At 50.9% G+C, this 7,633-nt stretch overlaps 1 pseudogene; it reads left to right on the top strand.

The window, feature by feature from the left end:
• The first annotated feature begins 994 nt into the window (after window positions 1-994).
• Window positions 995-1,851, top strand: LOC143981316 (inositol 1,4,5-trisphosphate-gated calcium channel ITPR1 pseudogene; annotated as a pseudogene).
• The last annotated feature ends 5,782 nt before the right edge of the window (window positions 1,852-7,633 follow it).

Below are 7,633 nucleotides of genomic sequence, written 5' to 3'. Positions count from 1 at the left end.
GCTCCCACTGGCCCCCCCCCCCCACTGGAAGGGTCCTTGCTCCCACTGGGCCCCCCCCCCCACTGGAAGGGTCCTTGCTCCCACTGGGCCCCCCCCCCCACTGGAAGGGTCCTTGCTCCCACTGGGCCCCCCCCCCACTGGAAGGGTCCTTGCTCCCACTGGGCCCCCCCCCCACTGGAAGGGTCCTTGCTCCCACTGGCCCCCCCCACTGGAAGGGTCCTTGCTCCCACTGGGCCCCCCCCCCACTGGAAGGGTCCTTGCTCCCACTGGCCCCCCCCCCACTGGAAGGGTCCTTGCTCCCACTGGGCCCCCCCCCACTGGAAGGGTCCTTGCTCCCACTGGGCCCCCCCCCCCCACTGGAAGGGACCTTGCTCCCACTGGGCCCCCCCCCCCCCCCACTGGAAGGGTCCTTGCTCCCACTGGGCCCCCCCCCCACTGGAAGGGTCCTTGCTCCCACTGGCCCCCCCCCCACTGGAAGGGACCTTGCTCCCACTGGGCCCCCCCCCCCACTGGAAGGGACCTTGCTCCCACTGGGGCCCCCCCCCACTGGAAGGGACCTTGCTCCCACTGGGGCCCCCCCCCACTGGAAGGGACCTTGCTCCCACTGGGGGCCCCCCCCCACTGGAAGGGACCTTGCTCCCACTGCCCCCCCACCCCCACTGGAAGGGACCTTGCTCCCACTGCCCCCCCCACCCCCACTGGAAGGGACCTTGCTCCCACTGGGCCCCCCCCCACTGGAAGGGACCTTGCTCCCACTGCGCCCCCCCCCCACTGGAAGGGACCTTGCTCCCACTGGGCCCCCCCCCCCCACTGGAAGGGACCTTGCTCCCACTGCCCCCCCCACCCCCACTGGAAGGGACCTTGCTCCCACTCTAGTTGAGATGGGCAGATCTCTGGGGCTGGATTGGCAGGAAACCAGAATAATATATAGAACTGGATCTACAGACAAATATAAATTGCTTAAAATACCAAAACTGATCTTTTTCTTTCTCTGCAGATGACGGAGCAGCGGAAGCAGAAGCAGAGGATCGGTCTTCTGGGGCAGCCGGCTCACCTAAATCTCAACCCCCAGCAGCCAGCATAGATCCTCCCCATCCTCCCTTCCTCCGATCACCGCCGTGTCCCCTTAGAGCCATCCATACGGATTCCAGCTGCTCTGCTTCAGACTTCGGCCCACCACTTCCGCTGACACCGACCCGATTTTTCTTTTCCATTCGCATCCAGCGTTGGAATTTTTGTGCCAAATGAACCCCGATCGTCGGGCGAGAACGAACTTTGCACTTGAGAGGAAATAAAAACTGAATTTCGAGAGTCCATTTTATATTTCAGATTGAAGAGATTATATTTATGAAACTTTTTTTTTTTTTCCTATTTGTAACGTTTGAGTGTACGGACCACTGTAATGTATTGTGTGGGATGACACCCCTCCGCCATCTTTGTTCTTCCATTCATACTGTGTGCCCCCCCTCCCCTCCCCCCAGATGACCAGGCCTGAAATTATTTTTTTGGTCAGCGATTGCTGAGAAGTTGACCTGATGACCAAACCCAGGTTGGTCTCCGTCTCACATCCCCTGCCTCGTCCTCCATTAGAGCGAGTGGGACTGTGAAACGCGTCGGATGAGATCAAGGTTTTGAAATTTTTGAACTTTATTTCCTGCAGAATGATGAACGTTGCACATTCTGACTTCACCCCCCCCCCCCCCCCCCCCCCGATGGAAGGACCGGCTGTTATTTATACTTTTCCCTGACCGCTCTGTTTTTGTTTTTGTACACACGTTCTTTGTTTCTACACAGATGCTGCTCCCTGACTTTGTAAATGTGCAAGTTTGAGATTAAAACCATGAATATGCAGACGAGTCGCCTGATTGCTACAGAGACCCAAAATTCTCTTGTGATTTGTTTAAAACCCTGCGCCGGCCCGCATCGTCATTATACTGCAAATGGGCGGCAGCTGCCGGCTCGGCAACATACTGGTACATCCCTGAGCACGTGTGAACCCGTGACCGGCGCGTTCGCTGAACACGGGAATGGTACGCGGCTGCTGTGAGCGGTCGGGGTGTCATGTGAACGCTAGGATTGGTTTTGGTGATCACATGATTACAATGTAAACAAAACCGCCATGAATGGCTTCCATTCATGATTTACTATTGTGATTGGCCCACAGCTATCACATGGTACCTGGGCCAATCGCAGCACCCTGTACCATGTGATTGCTGTAGCCAATCATTAATCACAATAGTAATCAAGCTTTCATGAACGAAAGCCATTCATGACGGCTAAAACTATTTCTTATAAGAGTGATCATCACTGCAATAATAGGGGTTTACATGTTTAAAAAAAAAAAATCCCTGATCTCACCCCCCCCCTCCCCCACTATGGTGACGCTGAACTACTCTTGATGACAGGATATAAAAAGAGAGAAACAAACAGACATGATGGACTTTCACGGTACCAGAGAGGAAATTGTAAACCGGATTTGTTACTTAATATTTTTATTAACAAGTTAAAAAAAAAATTGATTACATTCATAAAAATTCATTAAATTGCAAGTGGATAACATGAAATGTAAAGATCTGTTACTGTGCTTGTCAAGTGGTTGACGCGTTTCGCATTTTTGCTTCTCCAGGAACTTAAATTCTTGACTTAAAACGGAGACCTTGATCAAAAAAAAACGACGACGATCTACATGGATATTATTATTTGTTAGATTCTCCACGGATACAGCGAGGTCTCTGTTTTTAAGTCCTTAAGAATTTAAGGTCCTGAAGAAGCAAGAATGCGAAACGCGTCAACCACTTGACAATTACAGGAACGGATCTTTGCATTTCATGTTATACACTTAAAATTTTATGATTTTATGAATGTAATCAAATTTTTAACTTTTGTTAATAAAAATATTTGGTAAAGAAAATCTGTGTACAATTTCCTGTCTGGTCCCGTGACAGTCCATCATGTCTGTTTGTTTCTTTCTAAGTCACATATAGGAGGAGGAACCTCCGCAGACTGATTTTCTTTTTATATCCGGTGAAAAAGTAAATCAAAGTGAAAAAATGAATAGAATTGTTTTAATCTTTAGAATTGTTGAGGTTATAATTGACACATTTTCAAAATAACAATATTTTATTAAGATTACTTTCACACTGACAGCGCCGGCCGCTGGCGCTAAAGAGCCGCTCGTTTTTGTGTCGCTTTGGTGCCGTTTTAGTTGCACTGCTATTCGGCCGATAGCGGGGTGGTTTTTACCCCCCAAAAATGGTAAAAACTCCTGTCTTGCGGCGCTTTCATTGCGCTTTTCAGGTGCTCTGCAAGCGCTGCCTATTCATTGCACTAGGCGGAGCGTTTTGGGATCACTAAATACAGCGCCCCCAACACGCCCCAAAGATGCTGCTGGCAGGAATTTTCATAAACGTCCCGCAAGCTCACCGCCCCTGGTGTGAAAAGGACGCAGCGCGCCCCCCCCCCGGTGTGAAAAGGACGCAGCGCGCCCCCCCCCCCCGTGTGAAAAGGACGCAGCGCGCCCCCCCCCCCCGGTGTGAAAAGGACGCAGCGCACCCCCCCCCCCGGTGTGAAAAGGACGCAGCGCACCCCCCCCCCCGGTGTGAAAAGGATGCAGCGCCCCCCCGGTGTGAAAAGGACGCAGCGCCCCCCCCCCCCCAGTGTGAAAAGGACGCAGCGCGCCCCCCCCCCCCGTTGTGAAAAGGATGCAGCGCCCCCCCCCCCCGTGTGAAAAGTGAAAAGGACGCAGCGCCCCCCCCCCGGTGTGAAAAGGACGCAGCGCCCCCCCCGGTGTGAAAAGGACGCAGCGCCCCCCCCCCAGTGTGAAAAGGACAGCGCGCGCCCCCCCCCCCCCCGTTGTGAAAAGGATGCAGCGCCCCCCCCCCCCGTGTGAAAAGGACGCAGCGCCCCCCCCCCGGTGTGAAAAGGACGCAGCGCCCCCCCCGGTGTGAAAAGGACGCAGCGCCCCCCCCCCAGTGTGAAAAGGACGCAGCGCGCCCCCCCCCGGTGTGAAAAGGATGCAGCGCCCCCCCCCCCCCGTGTGAAAAGTGAAAAGGATGCAGCGCCCCCCCGGTGTGGAAAGGACGCATCGCTTCCAGGCGCTTTTGAAGAGGATATTTCTAGCACTAAACCGCCCCGGTGTGAAAGTCGCCTTCAAGCTACACGGCAAACCTAAGAATTTCATGAGCATAAAATGATACAATTATAATCTGATGCAATATTTACTATCCGTCATCTTCTCTACCAAATCCGGGGGGGGGGAGGGGAAGATAAAAAAAAAAAAAACACATTTTATTTTTTTTGTTCTGCATTCCATCACCAGTCGGTATCCCCGACCCCCCCCCCCCCCACACACACACCAATCATATGATAACAAATTTTATTAAATTATTTTTCATTTTCCAAAAAAGTGTCAAATTTTAGTCTTTTATTTTTTTTTTTTCCGTTCATATAAAGAAAAAAAAAAAAACAGATGTGATCAAATACCACCAAAAGAAATCTCTATTTGTGGAAATAATGATAGAATTATAATTTGGGGACAGTGTTGCACGACCGCGCAATTCCCAGTTAAAGTAGCGCAGTGCTGAATAGCAAAACATGGTCTGGTCATGAAGGGGTTAAATCTTCCTGGAAGTCAAATGGTTAATCATACTTTTTGGTTTCCCGGGTACCCCTCATCAATTTAATGACATTTTTCAATAAAACTTTTCTGTTTTTATTGCACATTTTATTTCTGTGCTGGTGACATCATCACCGGGTCTCTGCGCTTCTCTATGCAATGCAGGCGGATCATGACTGGTGGGAGGGGCCAGCAGGGGGCAGATCATGACTGGTGGGAGGGGCCAGCAGGGGGCTGTACATAGACAACATCCCAGCCCCCGAACTCAGTACTCCTCTCCAGAGCCCTCAGACCAAGTTGGAAAGCAGTGGGAGGAGTTATGCAAATATCAAAATGCCTTGGTGGGTGTCAGTCTGGAGAAGTGGGTGTTCCTAGGCGGGCTGAATTTGCATAGGTAACGCCCACATGTGATACTGAGCCTCCATGGTTGAAAGAACTAAAATCCAATGAAAGAAAGGGGCGGGGCCAGGCAGGTTGGGGAGGAAAGAGCTAGACCAGTAATCTCCGAATTGCAGCCCTTTTGTCTTCATCCGAACCTCAAGACACCAATGGTGGGGCACTATTCCTCCCACTGATACCAATGATGGGGCACTATTCCTCCCACTGATACCAATGATGGGGCACTATTCCTCCCACTGATACCAATGATGGGGCACTATTCCTCCCACTGACACCAATGATGGGGCACTATTCCTCCCACTGACACCAATGATGGGGCACTATTCCTCCCACTGATACCAATGATGGGGCACTATTCCCCCCACTGATACCAATGATGGGGCACTATTCCCCCCACTGACACCAATGGTGGGGCACTATTCCCCCCACTGACACCAATGATGGGGCACTATTCCTCCCACTGATACCAATGATGGGGCACTATTCCTCCCACTGATACCAATGATGGGACACTATTCCTCCCACTGACACCAATGATGGGACACTATTCCTCCCACTGACACCAATGATGGGGCACTATTCCTCCCACTGACACCAATGATGGGACACTATTCCTCCCACTGATACCAATGATGGGGCACTATTCCTCCCACTGACACCAATGATGGGGCACTATTCCTCCCACTGATACCAATGATGGGGCACTATTCCTCCCACTGACACCAATGATGGGGCACTATTCCTCCCACTGACACCAATGATGGGGCACTATTCCTCCCACTGACACCAATGATGGGGCACTATTCCTCCCACTGATACCAATGATGGGGCACTATTCCTCCCACTGATACCAATGGTGGGGCACTATTCCCCCCACTGATACCAATGATGGGGCACTATTCCTCCCACTGACACCAATGATGGGGCACTATTCCCCCACTGACACCAATGATGGGGTGCTGTGTTAGGGGCCAGCAGGCTCCAACCACTACAAGATGGGGTGTAATCAGGACCAGTTCCCCTGGAGAGACCCCAGCAGTGGTCGCCCATTATTACAGGAAGTCTCACACTGGATTACTGCACAGATCTCGAAGAAATACACAAAGATCACCGAGATTCAGGAAGACACATCAAAGAATTTCACTAGGAAATCTGATTGGTCAGCGACTCGCACAGTCATCCCACTTCTCCTGTCAGCAAAACCTGATTGGCTGATTTCGCTGCTCCTCTCGAGATTCCCCACATTTTGTTACAACCAGAACCATAAATGTATTTTATTGGGATTTTATGTGATGGACCAACACAAAGTGTCACATAATTGTGAAGTGGAAGGAAAATGATAAATGATACAAATAAATCTGTGAAAAGTGTGGGGGGGGAGGGGCATTTGTATGGCGCCCCCCGGAGTCAATACTTTGTAGAACCCCCTTTCTCTACAAGTCTTTTTGGGGGTGTCTCTACCAGCTTTGCACATCTAGAGAGGACATTTCTGCCCATTCTTCTTCTTTGTAGAATATCTCAAGCTCTGTCAGATTGGATGGAGAGCGTCTGATCAGCAATTTTCAAGTCTTGCCACAGATTCTCAATGGGATTTAGGTCTGGACTGTGACTGGGCCATTCTAACACATGAATATGCTTTGATGTAAACCATTCCATTGTAGCTCTGGCTGGATGTTTCGGGTCGTTGTCCTGCTGGAAGGGGAACCTCCGCCCCGGTCTCAAGTCTTCTGCCGACTCTAACAGGTTTTCTTCTAAGATTGTCCTGTATTTGTCTCCATCCATCTTCCCATCAACTCTGACCAGCTTCCCTGTCCCTGCTGAAGAAAACCATCCCCACCACATGATGCTGCCACCACCATGTCTCACGGTGGGGATGGTGTGTTCGGGGGATGGGCGGTGTTAGTTTCCCCCACACATAGCGTTTTGCTTTTAGGCCATAAAGTAGAATTTTGGTCTCCTCTGACCAGATCACCTTCTTCCACATGTTTGCTGCCCCCTCCCCCACATGGCTTCTCACAAACTACAAACAGGACTTCTTATGACTTTCTTTCTCCAATGTCTTTCTTCTTGTCACTCTTCCATAAAGGGCAGATTTGTGGAGAGACGACTAATAGTTGTCCTGTGGACAGATTCTCCCCCCTGAGCGGTGGATCTCTGCAGCTCCTCCAGAGTTACCATGGACCTCTTGGCTCTTCTCTGATGAATGCTCTCCTTGCCCGGCCCGGTCAGTTTAGGTGGACGGCCATGTCTTGGTAGGTTTGCGGTTGTGCCCATACTCTTTCCATTTTCTGATGATGGATTGAACAGAGCTCCGTGAGAGGATCAAAGCTTGGGGGAGATTTTATTATAACCCAACCCTGCTTTATACTTCTCCACAACTTTATCCCTGACCTGTCTGGTGGGTTCCTTGGCCTTCATGATGCTGTTTGTTCACTAAGGTTCTCTAACAAACCTTTGAGGGCTTCACAGAACAGCTGTGTTTATACTGAGATTACATTACACACAGGTGGGCTCTATTTACTATGACTTCTGAAGGCAATTGGTTCCCCTAGATTTTAGTTAGGGGTATCGGAGTAAAGGGGGCGCCATACAAATGCCCCTCCCCCACACTTGTCACAT

This window comes from Lithobates pipiens, unplaced genomic scaffold, assembly GCF_037356315.1.
Source record: "Lithobates pipiens isolate NorthernLeopardFrog02 unplaced genomic scaffold, aLitPip1_a1.2 Scaffold_138, whole genome shotgun sequence".
Taxonomy (NCBI): domain Eukaryota; kingdom Metazoa; phylum Chordata; class Amphibia; order Anura; family Ranidae; genus Lithobates; species Lithobates pipiens.
The sequence above is the reverse complement of the archived record's forward strand: the minus strand, read 5'-3'. Positions and strand labels throughout refer to the sequence as shown.